The sequence below is a fragment of the Crocodylus siamensis genome, chromosome 3, assembly GCF_052110815.1.
Source record: "Crocodylus siamensis isolate JL-2025a chromosome 3, ASM5211081v1, whole genome shotgun sequence".
In the NCBI taxonomy this organism is placed as follows: Eukaryota; Metazoa; Chordata; order Crocodylia; family Crocodylidae; genus Crocodylus; species Crocodylus siamensis.
The window spans coordinates 6,232,261-6,249,120 of NC_143397.1; positions in this window are offsets into that span (position 1 = coordinate 6,232,261).

Sequence of the window (16,860 nt, forward strand, 5' to 3'; positions counted from 1 at the left end):
AGCCAATTCATTCCCTTACACCTCTCCCTCATGCTGACAATTTATAAAGATATGAAGAGTGCATATTCAACAGAAAAGATTTTGTGTCAACAAAAATAATTAAAATAGGTCAAAATACATCTGCTCTCAGCTGCAACTGTGTACATCCAAAGTGACTTCACTGAAGTTAACAGAGTTCCTTTGGATTTTAAGAAAGTAACTGGGAGGGGAATCTATCCCATTATATTATCAATATGGAAGCCTGCAATTACCTCTCTGAAAGATAACAAAGACCCTGTCAATCCTCTTCCTTTATCCTTGTTTGATCTGGTTTGCTGATGTGCTTTGTTTTTTGCAGCACCAGATGTATGTTAATTTGCGGAGTATGTTTGTAACCTCCGTTGATAAGGACTCATTTCTGTTTGTTTGACTCCCTGGAAACGAAACAAGGGGAAAACAACCGTTTAACCCCATTTTACATATGTATTGCAAACTGTGTACTAATGGCAGTATTGACATAAAAGCTAAGGTAGAAACATTTGCAGCTGGAAGGAAAAGAAACATCCACTGTGTGCTTAAGAGACATATTTTATCAGCAGCCTCCACACCTCTTAGATAGATGGGTGAAAATCTTGACCCCATTGAAGTCAATGACAGAACTCCCATTTTCTTTATTAAGCCAGGAATTCACCTATTTTTTAAGCCAGAAGAGACTAGTAGATCATCTGCTGTGACCTCTCGCACAACACAGGCCATGGGATTTCACTCAGCAACTCTTGCCATGGAGGGAATTTGTCCTCTGCCATAGACCTGAGCACTGCTTGAACCAGGGGAAGAAGTCTTGTTAGGAGTACTGCCAACTAGTCTGTAAGGTCCATGTCCAAGGAAATTGTTTTGCGCAATAAGTATCGTTACAAAAATAGCCTAGGAATTTTAGAATTTAAACGTGAACAAATAAGAGTTACCATTGGCCTAATATATTGCCCTGAAATGTCTCCCCCCAAAACCTTAAAAACCCATTAACACACAGTTATCATTTCAAGATAGATTTATTCCTTGGCATTCCAGCTCCCACCCCCTCTCCTCCCCCTTCACACACAGCCCAGGACCTGTCCATCTTTTCTTCATATTGTCAAGGTCAATCCTGGCTGGTTTAGCTGCGTGTCACGCACCGCCAACATCAGTTTTCCCATAGGTTACGGCTTCCCTTAAATAATGACATGTGCATGCACGTGTGCGTGTATGTGCATGTGCGTGTACATGTATGGCCTGATATAAAAAGGAATCGGCCACTCTTGTGATATTTCATTTTCTTCAGTTGAACATTTTCAACTTCTTGGTGCCCTTTGGGCAACATTAAATTCTTCCTAAACACTCACACTCAGCCTCAGACACAAACGTGCACACGCACACATGCTTTCTCACACTTAAAACCATATGACCCTGTAACTATTAGGTGCTTCAAGTCTGTATATTCACACATAGGTGACAGTGCTTTGAGAACAATCTTTTCTCTTTACAGGTGTCACCAGTGACTGATTTTCTTCCATCTCAAGAGCAGTATCTTGAGGCTGCTCTGAATTCATACAGAAGCTGCATATCACCTGCAGGGAGTGAGGCGAGGTGGCAGCTGCTGGAAGATGCCCAGGATGGCATACCTGCAGGGCGGATTGATTAGCCACTGGCACATAGCCCATGTCTCCGTTCTGCTGAATTGGGGGTGAAAGAAAACTGCTCTGGGACTCCAGAGGTCTGTGCTCACATGCACCAGTCTGTCCCTCTGTGTTGCTTAACCTCCTCATGGGTTGGCTACTCTTCTATAAAATAAAGGCAGTGCTGCACCTCTGTCTCAAAGGGCTGTTGTATGGCATTCAAGCACTGCGACAGTGGAAGACCCAAAGGCGAGAGGCAATGGAAATCAGGATATATTAACTCAGAGCCTTTCTCCATTGTGATTTTGGCCATTCTCATTTAGATTTCGATCCTACCCAGAAAAGCTCAGGGCAGTTTCGAATTCATTTCTGCAGGAGCCCACCCAGACCGGAAAGCTTCCCTTCTGCCCCACAGTGGGGAGCCCCAGAGAGAACAACCGACTTCAAGAGTCCTCCGTGGCTCGTACTTTCTACCTTCTGCTCAAAGCTTTTTTTGTCTTGCTCACACCCATTGTCCTATGCCTGTTGTGTCCTTACGAGAGAGAGAGATGCTTTATGACTGTGGGATATTTTTCAAATAAATATTTTCTTTTAACACAAGCTTGTTATTCTGCTCTTCCACAGCTGTTTTGTAATGTCTCCAATTAAGTTGCACTCCAATTTGTCTTATAATAGTAATAATAATAAAACTTCTCCAGAAGGAATGAGGTGTCCCTAAGGAGTGCTATTCCACCACTTCCTCCCTGCTCCCTTCAGTACAAAGTGCTTCTTCATTCAGAACAGTTTGTAGTGCTTTTATTTACAAGGCAGCAGCGGTGCCGGCTGGGTTATTAAAAGCAGCATCACACAATGTTCTCTCACTTGAAAGGGTGACACAGAGGATCACACAAAACCAGAGTTGTGCATTTAAACAAAGTGACTCCTATGGAAATATTTATTTCATGATACAGTCGGGGACTCTTACATGCTTGTGTTGATTCTGCAAATGGCAAGAAGTCTCGGTAACATTTTATTCACTTCATTTAAGCTACCCTGTTTCTATGAACAAATGCGGTATGACGTTGTGGTTGGATTCAGGGGGATCTCAGCTACTCTATGATAATGTGAGGCAGCATCTTATACTTATACTAGTGCTGCTTGGTATTTAGAGAACGAGATTTGTAGCTGAGGCGAATCAACTCAAGGGGACTAGAACAGTTTATACCAGTCAAGGGTATGGCATACGGTACATGGGGTCTTTCACTCAAGGAGCACAAACATTTAATGACGGCTCACAAACACCTTTCTGAGACAAGTAGATACACAGTACATTTCCAAGTCCTGTTTTCAAAAGTGACTCAGGCCTTGTCACACATTACACTTCGGGCATGTTTTATTTAGATCGCAGGAAGCATTACTACAAGTTAGAAAGTCTTCTGAGCTATCACATGGCAATTAGGGCTGGGCAAAGCTTTGGTCCCTGATTCGAGTTGGCAGAGATTCAGCCTGATTCGGTGGTCGACTCTCCGAATCGAATCAGGAGACTCTTTAATTGCTCCAGATAAAATCGAAACTGTCCAAATCAATTTGGAGAGCTTCACAAAATTCTGAGATTTGGACATAGATGCAGATTTAAATGTTTTTTCTACATACCTCAAGGTAACAGGAAGCTCGTGAATGATGCAATGCTGAGGCAGATGGAGTGCTCTCGGCAGCAGACCTGGAAGTGGACCAGAGGCACTTCTGGTCTGCTTCCGGGGATGCCAGAGAGCGTGTGGAGGGACCCCCTGTGGACCCCCTGGCTTGGTGACTGGGTTCCCCCTGTGACTGATTGCTAAGCTGGGCAGGTGTGTGGGGGGGGCCCATGCATTCCCCAGTGGACCTGGAAGAGGACCTGAAGTGTTTCCAGTCCACTTCCACTGTTGCCACTGAGCATGCGGGGGGCCCCCCAGTGCTCCTGTAAGATGCTCCATCCATCCCAGCATTGCAGCATTCATGAGCCATGCCTCAAGGTATATAGAAAAAAACATTTAAAGCCATGTCTATGGCTGAATCACTGATTCTCCGAATCAGCACTGAAACTTCAGATTCGGATTCGGCCGAATTGAATCGGCGGCAGGGATCCAAATCAACGAATAGAGTCACTATCCCCAATTTGGGTCAAATCTGAATCCAAATCAAATATGGCCCATTTTGCACACCCCTAATGGTAATGCTTACTCCAGTCTAAATAAAACCCATCCTTAGCACTGGAGGCATTGAAGACCCCAGTGCACTGTGGTGCACTGTGGTTAGGCTCCCAGAACTAAGATTTTCAAAGGGATAAGACACCTACAGAGACAAACAGACAGTGGGAGTGCTTTTCAATAGTTCCTGAGCAGGCTTGGTACCTAATTTCCATCAAAATCAATATCAGTTAACCACCAAGCTCCTTAGGGGAGTTTGCAAATCTTACCAGGTACCTGCTTATATCTTCAGGCCCCAAGGACCCTTAAAAACCTAGTCCTCATTTATCCCTTGAGCATTTAAAACATGTCCTAGTTGAGTTTCTAAGGGTTATATCCAGAAAAATACTAAGGCGAGATTTAGGCATCTAACTGCCACTCTGTGGCCAAGTCCAAAATTCCAGTTTTAAATGGAAATCCTGGAAGTGTGTTGACCTGCTTGACACCCATCTTGTCACCATACAATTGCTTGTTGGCAGCCAAGCTCTGCTTTTGGGCACCCTTGGTCATGCTAAGCAGTGTCTTGACAGTTTCTATACCATGCCTCAGCCCCACCAGGCTTCACAAACTGGACATTTCTGTATTATTCCTCAACTATACCTCAGAGATGGATCAATCTGGTAAGAATTTTCTGAGCACATCTATAGTCCAAAACACACTTCATGCAGCAGCTTAGTAATTCCAAGGCTAACACATGGCATTGGAAACAACTTTGCCTCAATCTCGCATGCCTTGTTTTTCAGGAAAATTCCCTCAACATCAGCCTATGTACTGGAGAGACGTGGAGAAGTGGAGGAGGGAATTCTTGTGTTACCCTGCTGATTGAAGCTGTTCCCCTTTGCATAGCACAATTAAAGACCCATTGATCCAGAGAGATATAATGTGAATGAATTTTCCTCTAGAGCCCCATGGGCTGGACACTGATCTGAGGTTGGGATGGTATATGTCCCTGCTCCACTAAATATTAAGTGTAAAAAATGTTGAAGCAGGAACTGGAGTCATAGTGTTCCCTCAGATGCAGGTTTGTTCTCCTTCCCAGCAAATATGTCTTTTCCCCTTGGCAAGTGGGGCAAGAAAGAATGAGTAACCTCTACACACTATCTTGTAACCTGGTGAATAGGGATTAGCCATGGCAGATAAGACTGAAGAGTGTAAATCTCCTCAGACAGAGATAGGGACTATATTCATATCCTGAATATGTGAACTATTTGCTAAGTTACTGGATAAAAGTAGCTGGATCTTCTTCTACCAGACTCTGAGAGCAAGCACTAACCCATCTCCAGCTTTTGAAAGGAATTAGACACCTAAATCCAATAGAGGGTTCAGGCAAGTGGAGGGGAGCAACTCTGTACATCCTAAATGTAGGTGCCTAATTCCTAGAAGTTGCTATGATTTAAGGCACATCCTTATCCTCAGGATTTCCTCTTGGCTATATCAGATGGATCCCCAGTCAGCTCACTGCCTTTAGTGCTTTCCCATTCTCAGGTATCTAACTCCCCACATTGGAAAGGGTATCTAGACTCCTAACTATATTTCTCTGTTTTCCATTGGGTAGCTAGAAACCTAAACATGAGGTGTCATAACACTTATTACTGTGATATCTAAGTCACCTTTGAGACTGTAGCCCTTTATACAAAAAGGAACTTAAGTGCTGACTGATACAACACTTAACTTTCAGGATCAATAGTGCTTAGCGGATTTCCTTACCTCTAAGTTAGATGCTTATGCTCAATAACACACAAGGAGAGCTAGACACTCACAAATGAGATTCACAAAACCTACCAGGATGAGCATGGAGCCATCTAAATTGGACAATGAGACATAATGAGAAAGGGCTTTGACCAAAGCCCTCACAAGTAACAAGGCACATAGCCTGGGCTAGAGGAATCAGCTCTCTCTGCTCAGGATTTCCACTTGGGAGTCCCATCTTGGAACTAGCACTTAAACAGATCTTTTTTTTTTTTTTCCAGTTATGAGCCATAATAATCCCAGGTGCAAACCATAAGGAAGACTGTGGCAGGCCAGTAGGAGGCACGCCTGCTCTGAGCCATTCACGTCACCATGCCCGACCATCTGCCAAGCTCCAAGGGCCTCCCTGGGGTACCTCACAACTGGTCGACCCCCTTCCTGGAGCACACACAAAAACCTGAGATCATCGCTGCCACCACCCAGGGGTCTGGACTGTTTCCAGGCCCTGTGCCCTCGTCCTTATAGTCCTTGAAGGTAGCTGACCCACTGCAAGAACCTGGGGTGCTTCCTTTAGTCTGAAGTACAAATAGTAGTCCGCTTTGATCATCTGAGCCAAGGGAATAGAAAAGGTATGCCCGAACCCTCTCCCAGTGAGTCCACCACACTTGGTACAGTGAAGAACTTTATTGGATAAAGAGGGCAGGCTTGGAAAAAGGGTACAGGTTAGGACAGTATCAAAGAATAACCTTAGAGCAAACAATGTGGCTAGGTAGCTTCTGACCATGCTTAGCAACCAGAGTGACAGACACCAGAGGGAGGGGGGACACAAACTAGCCCCAGGGCGAGGAAGAGACTGGAATAGGATTTTGTCACATCAACACTATCCTATTCTTCCAGTAGTTAAGGCACTTACCTGGAAGGTGCGATCTTTGTGTTTCACTTCTCCTGCTGTCTGATTTGGAGCAGGTCTCTACCCTAGACTTTCCAAATGGTATGCCGAAGGGTCTTCTGCAACCTCTCCTCTTGGTGTTGCCCTGCTTTACATCTATTATTAAACAGTCACTGGAGCAGGGACTTGAGTGTGACTCTTCCACACCCCAGGCGAATGCCCTAATCAACAGGTTGTAGGTTCAGTCTCTCATTTAAGCTTTCTCTTCGGCTTAGTGAATATGCAAGTACTTAGCACAGAGGACTACTGCTCTTGGTTTGGGTCTCTAGGCACTACCATGAGACAAATAATTAATAAGAGCAGTAATAATAATCCTTACTAAATAAATGGGCAGGCAAAAGACCAAAGTATTATCTAATTAGCAAGAAATATCCTCAACCTCAAGATATTTTTATTGTGCTGACCTGTATAATTAGTCAATATGTCTCCTGGGGAAAACATACAAGACTTGTTTGTTTGTTTGTTTGTTTGTTTTAACTATGTGAAAAGCAAAGTTGGTCTGGTGCCCTTTATTGTTATGGCTGGAAGGATGCGGAGTTCAAAGAAAGTAGCAAGTCCGATTACAGTTGTCCACCTGCATCCAGGAAGGCAATGTAGCTTGAAGGTTAAAGTATAGACTGGGAAGTTAAAACTGGATTCTCTTCCTGTTTTTTTGACTGCACCCTACAGGAAGCCGCTGCTGCCAGTTTCTGACACTGTTCCCTCTCCTGAATATCATCCAGCTCCACAAACAGTGGCCTTCAGATCTACAGAGTGGTGCACAAAGTGAGTTTGTTTGTTTTTTTTTTAATGTGAGTAAATGTGAGAGAAATCATTTGGGGCTCTTACCCACTTTAGGTAATACTTTTCTCCTCAAAGAGTTTCTACTCTTCAGCTGGGTTATTTGTGAACTAACGTTCCAGTCAGTGGCCACGTCTACATGAGATGTTGGCTGCTCAGTTGTTACTGTGCAGTCATTTAGTACTTGAATACCCAAGTACTAAATGACAGGGCAGTAACCAACATTACTGCACATTAGCATCCCTGCACAGCTTTGTGGTGACACTGAGTGCACAGCAGCTCATTACTACTGCACAGTAGTCATGTCACGGTGCATGCCCTGCAATGCTACTGGGCAGTAGTAACGAGCTACCGCTCAGTAAACATCTTGTGTAGACACAGCCAGTATGTGTAAGCATTTGTTTGTCTTAATTTGAGATGGTAGGTATTTTTAGTGGTTCACAGACTTTCCTTTCAGTATTCATATATTCCTGTTGCCAGTTGGCATTGATATATTCAGCTGTATTGTGGGATTTTTCAAAATACCTACATTTTAGATTGAAAGGATTTTTTTTTAAATTGCTGGTTTTAATAATAATAATAATAATAATAATAATAATAATAATAATAATATGCTCACGGAAACCAAAACTGAAAGTTAACCCGAAAAAATCAGTTTTGAAAAAGAAAAGAATAATTTTATCTTCAAATTTTCAAATGTATGTCCACATTTCTATTCTGTGAGTTAATAGCTAGAAACACTGCAGAGAGCTGTATGTTGAAGTCACTGAAATCTACCAGAATTTCCAATAACTTAAAAAAAGTTCTTAGTTTTGATTATTTAAAAGTATCCCCTTTATTTAAAAGTAATTTATAGCAGCTTCTGAACATTAGATTTCAGTGACTTTACATCGACCTGTTCCCTAATGTTTCTTCCTAAGATTAAAGTGCTCTGTTTATGGCAAAACAGTTGATAAGTATATGCAAATTCTTATCAGTTTAGGACGTTTATTTATTACAGCATTATGATTAGGCATGAGTGACCTCCCTGCAACTGTAAGCAATCATGATGGATAAAATTTAATTCGTTCCTCAAAGAAGACTGTAGTAAGACTTTATAGTTTGGGGGCCCTTCATGAAGGAACTTAAATCATAATAAATCAGGATTAGTAACAAGGAAACCATGAAAAGAAATCTGAACTATAGAGGAGACATAAGTAATAATAATAAGATAATCAAGCCAGTGATACAAAAACTGACATTTCAGCAGTAATCCTCGCTATTGGAGGTTTTACTCTGAGATAATTAACTGTAACATCAGATATACTTTGCAAGATGATAACTAAGGTGTGCAATTCATCAAGGATTTCCACCCTAAAGCAGTGGCCTAGTTAAACAAATACAGAATAGAATAGGATTTATCTGGTCTATTTTAGGTCCATTTAAAACAAAATGGCGTTGGGCTTAATAGCGCTCTGATTCAAGTCCGAGGTTCACTGGACTCAACTGAAACATGACATTCTTGTTTCTGGATCAGTCCTCAATTCCTGGACAATCATGTGCTTGATATATATCTCCAGTCACCAAGAGTAAACACGTGGTGGGCTAGAACCTGATGCCTTTATGAGAAGCCAGGTTGTTTCATTCATTTCAAGAGGAGTCCTTGAGAAGTCTAATAATAACCAAGGGTAACGTAATCTAACCTTAACTGGGCATATCTACACGTGCAATTCATGTGCCTGATTTTTCTGCGCAGGATTATTTCTATATGTAACTGCTCTGCAATTTGAGGAAAAGGCTACAGCTCATTGTGTTAACCTCTATTAGAATTGTCTCATGATTACTCATATTAATTAATAATCCTGTGTACTATGACCACACAGATACCCATAGCAAATAAACTAAATGACAAAAGAGATGGATAAAAACAGACTTGTATTCCGGTTGCCACTTTGAATTCAGCAGGGTTGTTAATTGTTACAGCTTTGCAGCATATTCGAAACATTCAGAATTCACCTGTTTTCAAGTGCATAGATCCTCAGTGTCGTGTAGCTTTTTGTCATAGCTGTGCATGGATATGCTCGAACTTGATGAATGCAATTTGTTGTTGTTAAGGATTTTGAATTTCAAGTTGTGTCAGTTATATGCTAGAGGTCAAGTGATGAAATCACGAGCTACTTCTATGGGGTCCCTGATTGACTACCCAAAGAATGTGTCTTAGATCGAATCAGAGAAGCCATTTGGACTCATCCTCAGTGAAAGTAGCCACATTTCATAGATTTTATAGATTTCATAGACATCAGGGCTGGAAGGGACCTTGGGAGATCATCGAGTCCAGCCCCCTGATCCAGTCAAGGAAAATCTAGTTTGGTTCTTATTCTTCTAGGGGTTAGTTCTAGGTTATCCTTAGTTCTAGGTTATCCTTACCTAACCCCACAAACAGTTTTATGGCACTGTGCTAATCAACACGGCCCTTGAGCTGGTGGAAAGAAGAGGAAGCTGGAGGCAGCTATAAGTAGATGAGGCAACAGGAGAGATATGCTCTGCATAGTTCTTAACGGACGTGTATGGGAGATATACTTTATCATGCACCCAAAACATCATCTTGGAAGGAGGATAACTACTGATGTGGGTTGGTGGCCAAAAAAGATATGCCAGGGATGGGGGATGCCTGCCACCCACTAATAATGATGCAAGGGTATAGCAGGTCAGCTCTTCTCATACCCAAGAAGATACGGTAGGGTGACCAGAGAATGACAGTGAGAGTCTGGTGCTGACAACGTGATTGTGGAGAACCAGAAAGCCATAATGAAAGCATCTTAAGGTTTCACTAGGAAGAAGAAGCCTTCTGGGGTTTTGGTGGCATACTGCTAAGGCATCTGTAAGTATACTTTCTGGTCCCACTTCTTTGGTTACTGATCTTTATGAATAATGTTGACTTGAAGACATATTAGACTTTTTTGGTTGGGGGGAAGGTGTTTTTTAAAGCATTTTACAGGAAACCTTACAAGTTATTAGAAAAAGATTGGCTATTTCTCTCCAAAAGTAAACTGGAGGGGAGGTGCTTTATTTAAAACAAAAAAGGCCTATAGAAAGTAATTTGAAGGGGTTTGGGGGGGAATTATTAAACAATTTGGTGGATTTTCAAAGAAAAATATCTTAACTGAAAACCTTTATGGAAAAAGGGGTGGGGTGTGCATCTTTACTGGAAAAAAAAACAACCCAAACAAATAAATAATTGCATTTCCCTCACCAGCTAGCAAATCCCAATAACTGGGTGGGGCAGGAGATTGAGAGAGGCAGAGAGTGCTAAGCTTTGGGTTACCCAAAATTCACGGTCATGGACCTTTTGATTTGGTGGCCAAGGATGAAATCAAGAGCATATCAGCTTCCACTTAGAAATAAATGAAATTACAATTCCTCACTAGAGCAGAGAAGAACAGGTAGAGGAGCTGTATCTTCTGAAGCTTGAAAATGAGGTAAAAGACCTAAAAATATACCATTTTCCTCCAAACTCCTGTGACTTCTTTTACACTCATTTAAATGTAAAATGAGTTGGCTAAGTTTGAGATGTGTCCTCATCAGTAATCTAAGTGATCATTCCCCATATTGTCCAGCCAGCTGGTGTGTATTTTATGTAATACAGTATAACCCAAACCAAGACCCAAACCAAGGGCTTCATTGTGCAAACACTGAATAGCAGACAGATCCTCACTCTAAGGGTGTTTAGGACATGCTCCAGGAGGCGGGGGGTGCTTTAATTAGTGCAGCTCTGAGAACGAGTTTTAGTTAAAGCATCCCCATAGCCATTTTTCACTGCTGAGACACGAGATGCTGGAGTGTGCTCGACAGCGGTAATCACCATGTCCCAGCAGACTTGATTAATCGAGCGTGCTCCAACGTGCTGTAATTACAGTGCATCAGAGCAGCCTCCCTGCACGTGTACAGGAGTCCAAAGAGTTTAAAACATACAGACATAAAACAGACAAAAAGAAAGGCGATTCAGGAGGCGTGGAAAAGGACAAAGACTTGCCCAAGATCACGGAGAGGGTCTGTAGTGGAAGTGAGAGAAAAAGATCCCCCATTGCTATGTAACAGTTCTTTGTTGGCTTCCATTAAATGGATTTTGGACTTCACACCACTTCCAAGTCTATCGCTATCTACATCACAGCAGACACCACTGCACAAGACAAAAAATGCTCCTTCTATGTGGCAATAGAAATCCTGAGGACTGAACAGGCCACAAAGATTTAGCGACCTTCTCTTTTAATGTAGTCTCCATGCAAGTCATGCAGAGAGCAGACTAGATGCAAGCAGGTTATCAGAAGCTAGCACCGCTGCTTCTCATCCGGTGCGACAAAGAGCTTGGACATCCGTTTCTTGTGCTGTCAGCTTCACACCTTCTCCTAGCCTGCGATTCGCTTTAAAAAATATCACCAATCAATTTGCTCTTGATTTTAATCTACTGGACAAATGTAGGCAACTTTAATATCTTATTTTTCCCCATAATAATCAGAGAAGTCTCGTCTGGCACAAAAGCATTATCCCAGTTTTGCTACAGTACTTTGTATAAAGGGAGAGATAGTGAAATGTCAGCCATTTGATTATACAGAACTTGCCCCGGCTTCTCCTCCAACTTTTGTTTAATATTAGATAAAACACACAGCGCACACAGATAGCAGCGCAGTGTGTTATTACAGGATGCTACGGTGAGCAAATGTTATTTCCTATTATCCAGCCGATCTTGAGATAACTGGGGCTTTGCGAATAAACTTTGCTTAAAAAAATTGCATGGTCCACTTTAAAATCTAATTCCAGAAAAGGTCCCCGTGATTCATCCTTCCCAGCTCCAAGGCAAACAGTGTGATTGGTAGCACATTCATAATTCAACATGGTTAAATGCCAAGGGCCGAACAGAGAGCACCCTCCTAGCCAGCATGAGCAGAATGACATTCATGGTTGATTCAGCTTCTCGCAGCAAGCTGTGTAATTGGAAAAGCCAAGGGAAATGACCCCAGTCTCTGTGTCCTGCTGATGTCAAAATGCATTCGCATCACTCTGACAAGTGGCCAGTTTGGAGGGTTCCTTTGAATTGGAGGCTGGGAGGAAAGGTAGCAACTTGTAAGGAGCCTGAAATAGATATAGTGCAGGTAGAGAACATACTACAGAGAGGCAGCTTTAAATGATTTGTGTCTGGTGTCTTGGAAGAAGGCAAGGAGACAGCTGGAGGAAGAGAAGGCTGGTGGCTTCAGATGGGCACCGATATATGCGCTCATATTTAAGAGATATGCTTACTAGGCACTTACTACGCTGCATTTGTTTTAAAATGTTTAATGTCTGATTGGAGGAAGCACCCAGACCTGTGTAGGCTGGGGCAAGATACCTTCTCGTCTGCAATTTCCTCCGCTAGAGACAGAGAGCTAAACGCGTGCAGTTTTTGAGGGAGCTTTGCTCCAGAGCGGAGGTGACTATTGCAAAAAGGTGTTTGCACCTACCTATTTTCTTTGATACCTATTGTACTGAGAACAAGTGTATTTCTGTGTCAACTTGCATACACTAAATGTAAGATAATATATCTGATGTCTAGTTAGGCCATTAAAACTCGGTGGAGAGTAGTGGGGGGTTGGATCCAGCAGCGTGGCTGCATCCCCTGTTGGCTGTGCTGAACATGGACTCTTGTCATGTTTGTCCCTGTTTGTGTAGCTCTGGTCCGTAGGAGGTAAGCGCTGCCGCTATTGCTTATCCCCTCTTTTCCCCTGCTGCTGAATTTAGGACGAAGCAGCTGCAGCATCCCTGAGCACTGGAACCACATGAAAGCCAGGAGTCCAGCCAGCCCCTGCCCCGATCAGCTAGTGAACTGAGAGCAACTAGCTCATACAGAGCTCTGGCAAGAGGCCTTGCAAACGGGGCAGTGAGCTCAGACTTGCAGCGTATGCACGGTATAGAGAAAGCACCAAGCGCTGCACACCCCTAGCCCCATTTGTGGATCTGCTACTGGAGACCACCAGTAACTGCTGTGGCTGTAGGCAGTAATTGTGATCTATCAGGCGAGAGACCAGTTGTGCTAGTTGCTGTACATACTTATAGGTACTGACCAACCTGACCCCAAACAGCTTATCGTAGAAAAGAAACACTTGCACACACAAAAACCAACCACAAGTATGAATAGCCAGCTAAGACAATAAGTATCTCGTTGTAGGTAAGGCGGATGGTAATATGTAGAAGGACACATGCAATTCCTAGTCGCGAGAGGCAATTCGGACTTGTGTCCTGCCCAGGGAAGGAGGGAAGCGGTCTGTTCCCTGCAAACACCTTTGTGTCCTTCCATTCTGAAGAGTACGAAGCAAGGGGAGAAGTGCTTAGCTGCGAAAAATGAATAATTACCATCAGGGAGCCATTTTAATAAGCCGATAGAAGGGCACTGGGCGGTGATGTACCATGGGTCCTCGGTGTCTGGGGGCCAATGCTTGCATTTGTGCACCCCACTCCCTCCTCATCCTTCTCACAGCAACACTTCGAGTCACATTGTGCGATAAGACCTCTGAAGGGTCCGGCTGGCTCCCCACTCCATCCCGGCCAGCACCCGGGAACCCCCCCCTCAAACTGTTGGTCCGCCACTGGCACGGAGATACAAGCAATAAAACTTGGAGAGAGACTATGACTTTAGGGCTAGCTTTTTTCCAGAGACCTAAACCTGCTGGTTAGTTATTTAGAAATTTTGACTTGAAACCTCTTAACTCTACATCTCAAGCCCACACCAGCACTTAATAGCTGAAAGCTTAGTTGTTCCTGAGGGATGAAGGGATGGGTACAGTCCTTGAGACTTAGCAAATGTGTGGCCCACAACAGACCTCTGCAGAGAACACACACCCTGGTCTCTTAAAATAAAGCATGGTGTGGTATACCCAAAGGTTAAGGTGGTGATGGGCATGTCAGTTAGCAAGTGCATACCGACTGATAACAATTGCAGAGATCTCTGGAAAGCCACACACACATGCACACCCTTTTTTTTTTTTACTGCACAACCAGGCTTCTCCATCTCCAGAAAGGAGACAACTGCCATGAACAAATGATGCTACTGGTTCTTGCAGGGAGCAAGCATCATCTATCCATTTCTTCTGAGCTCTGGACTGTCACTTCCATGGTGAACTGAGAAATGAGGGATCACATTAAACAGCTTCAGGCACCTTCAGTTTGTGCACCATTTCAACTGTTTTGATGTGTGTGTATTTGAGGGGAACGCACTAAACTACTTTAATCTTTCCTATGGCCCCAGCCCTTTTTTATCTGCACCATAAGCCTTACATTCCCGGAGTGCAAAAGTTGTGCGTTTCTCCCATCTAAGGTGTGATGTTAGGGGGAAACATGCAAGTACAGCTCTTCTAGTGCACTAGCAATTCATCCATGTTCTTTAAAATTCATAATAAAAAAAGTATTTGTCACCATGGCATGCCAGGCAAGGCAGGGGATGATCAGGGCCCCTTGCAGATATTGCATATAAAATATGATTAATATATTAATGGAGCAGTAAGCTGTAACATGCCACACATTCAAGCAATGTGTCACGTGCTAATGAGCCCCAACAACACGGATTTAGCCCCAAAGATGTTATTTGTGAAATGTAAAATATCTTTGCAGTTTGCTTGTATCAATCTTTAATTTGATCACGTGACATCTCACCCATAGGGTGATAACATTTGGCCAGGTCCTCCAGCATCCTAGGGTGGAGAGCTTTCTTCCCCCACCCCTTCCTGCCAGGGGACTCTCTGTGACTCATGCTGAACTCTTCTGCTTCAGGACGCTTCAACGGGAGATGACATGACTCGTCACCCTTCCTCCCTTTCCCCAGCCAGCCTTCAAGACCGCTTCCTTAAGGAGCACCTCTTTCCTGTGGGGAAACAAATACTGGGCATGGCATGCTTTTCTTGCACACAATAGAAAACTGAGAGTGGGGAGAGAACTGCTTCAGAAAACTGTGGGCAGGACAGGAAAGGGAGAGAGGAAAAGCACGTGCACAAACACACTTTATACAGTGTCCGGGGAGAGTTTGACCCCTGCCCTGCCCCTAATCTACCCTTGCCATCCCGTGCCCTTTATACAGGTCTCCCCTGCGTTGTGCAAGGGTCTGGGGACAGCTCTTCCACCCAGGGGCAGCTCAGCTGGTAAGCTCAGGCTCCCTTCTCATTAGCAGCACAGCTGAAGGTGAGGAGGAAGAGGAAGAAAGGAGAGTCCAGGCCAGCAGCTCTCCAGCCCCACCTTGCCAGCGAGTGTTGGCACAGCAAGTTCCCAGGGCACTTTTTTCCCTCTTGGGTAGCTTGCCCCGTGAAGGTGAAGCAGATCACGTAATGTGATGGTTTCCATCAGGCAGCATTACCTGTTGCTAGATGGAAACAGTATCTGTCAGCGGCCAAGGACTTTCAATTCTACGTTCTCTTGTAGTTCCCTTCCTGAACAAGGCACTGACAAAACAATGATCTTTGTTTCAATCAGGCTGGTGCTCTTTCAGCTCCCATCCTTAATCATCAAGCATCAAAGGTTTACAGTAGCTCACAAGAAAATGATATCTTTTTTTTCCCTCTCTACCCCTTCTTTGCTTCATCCATATTTTTGAGGTACGCTTGATGCATGTGACCATCATTCCTTATAATTACTAGTCTCAGGAACTGCAACTATCTCTGATAGCTACTGAAAAAGTTTTCCTTTAGCGCAAGCCATGAAGAGTGTATTTTTAGTGCGAAAATCCCATGGCCACATCCTATTCCACCTCTAAGGGTATGTCTATATATCGCCCTATGCCAATGTTGTTACTACATTGTGCTTTACAGCTTCCTTTTGGAAATACTAAAGCACAGCGCAATAACCGCTGATACGGTGCAGTAACTGCCTATACTGTGCTGTGTGCATGGTTAGTTTTTGCCTCTAATTCACCATAGCAGCATGATAAAATGTGCTAATGCTATGGCAAAGTAGCTACTGGTCACATGTAGGCCCATGTCACCCTATGTCACTGTAGCACATAGCTATGGTGATGTAGGGTGATGTATCTAAGGGGCACTTATGCCATGTTTCCCATATTAGGTATAAGGACTCCAATTGTTTTACACAGTGTGATCAACTTTATTTTTTTAATTGGGTACTGTGGTTAATTTATTGTGAGTTTTACCGTTTCTCAGAACATGTAGGCACTATCGTTTGAATATAATAGTTGAAGAAATATAGTCGTATGCTTCATTTACTTATACTGGTTGTAATAGTGAATGTAAATGTTAAATGTGTAATACTTAAGACCATTTCTGATGTCTCAAATATTAATCCTACCCCATTATTTTAGTTTTTCCCATTGCCCAGAATGGTAAAAAAAAAAAGTCTCTCCCATCTCACACCCTGCTCTTCGGGAAAGTTTACTGTGATTAAGGGAAGAAATGCGAAGTTTTGCTAGAATTGAAGTGTCATGGTCTCCTTCCTTTCTCTCACATGCAGGTGGTGGTACCAGAGTTTTCTTTCTCAGTAATAATTTATGCCTCTGATTTATTCTTAATTTCTTTGAAATGTACTTTATTTTTGATACGGTTGAAAATATCTTTCAGGTCTTCGGCTTTTGTGTGTTGGGGAGAAATTTGACATTCTC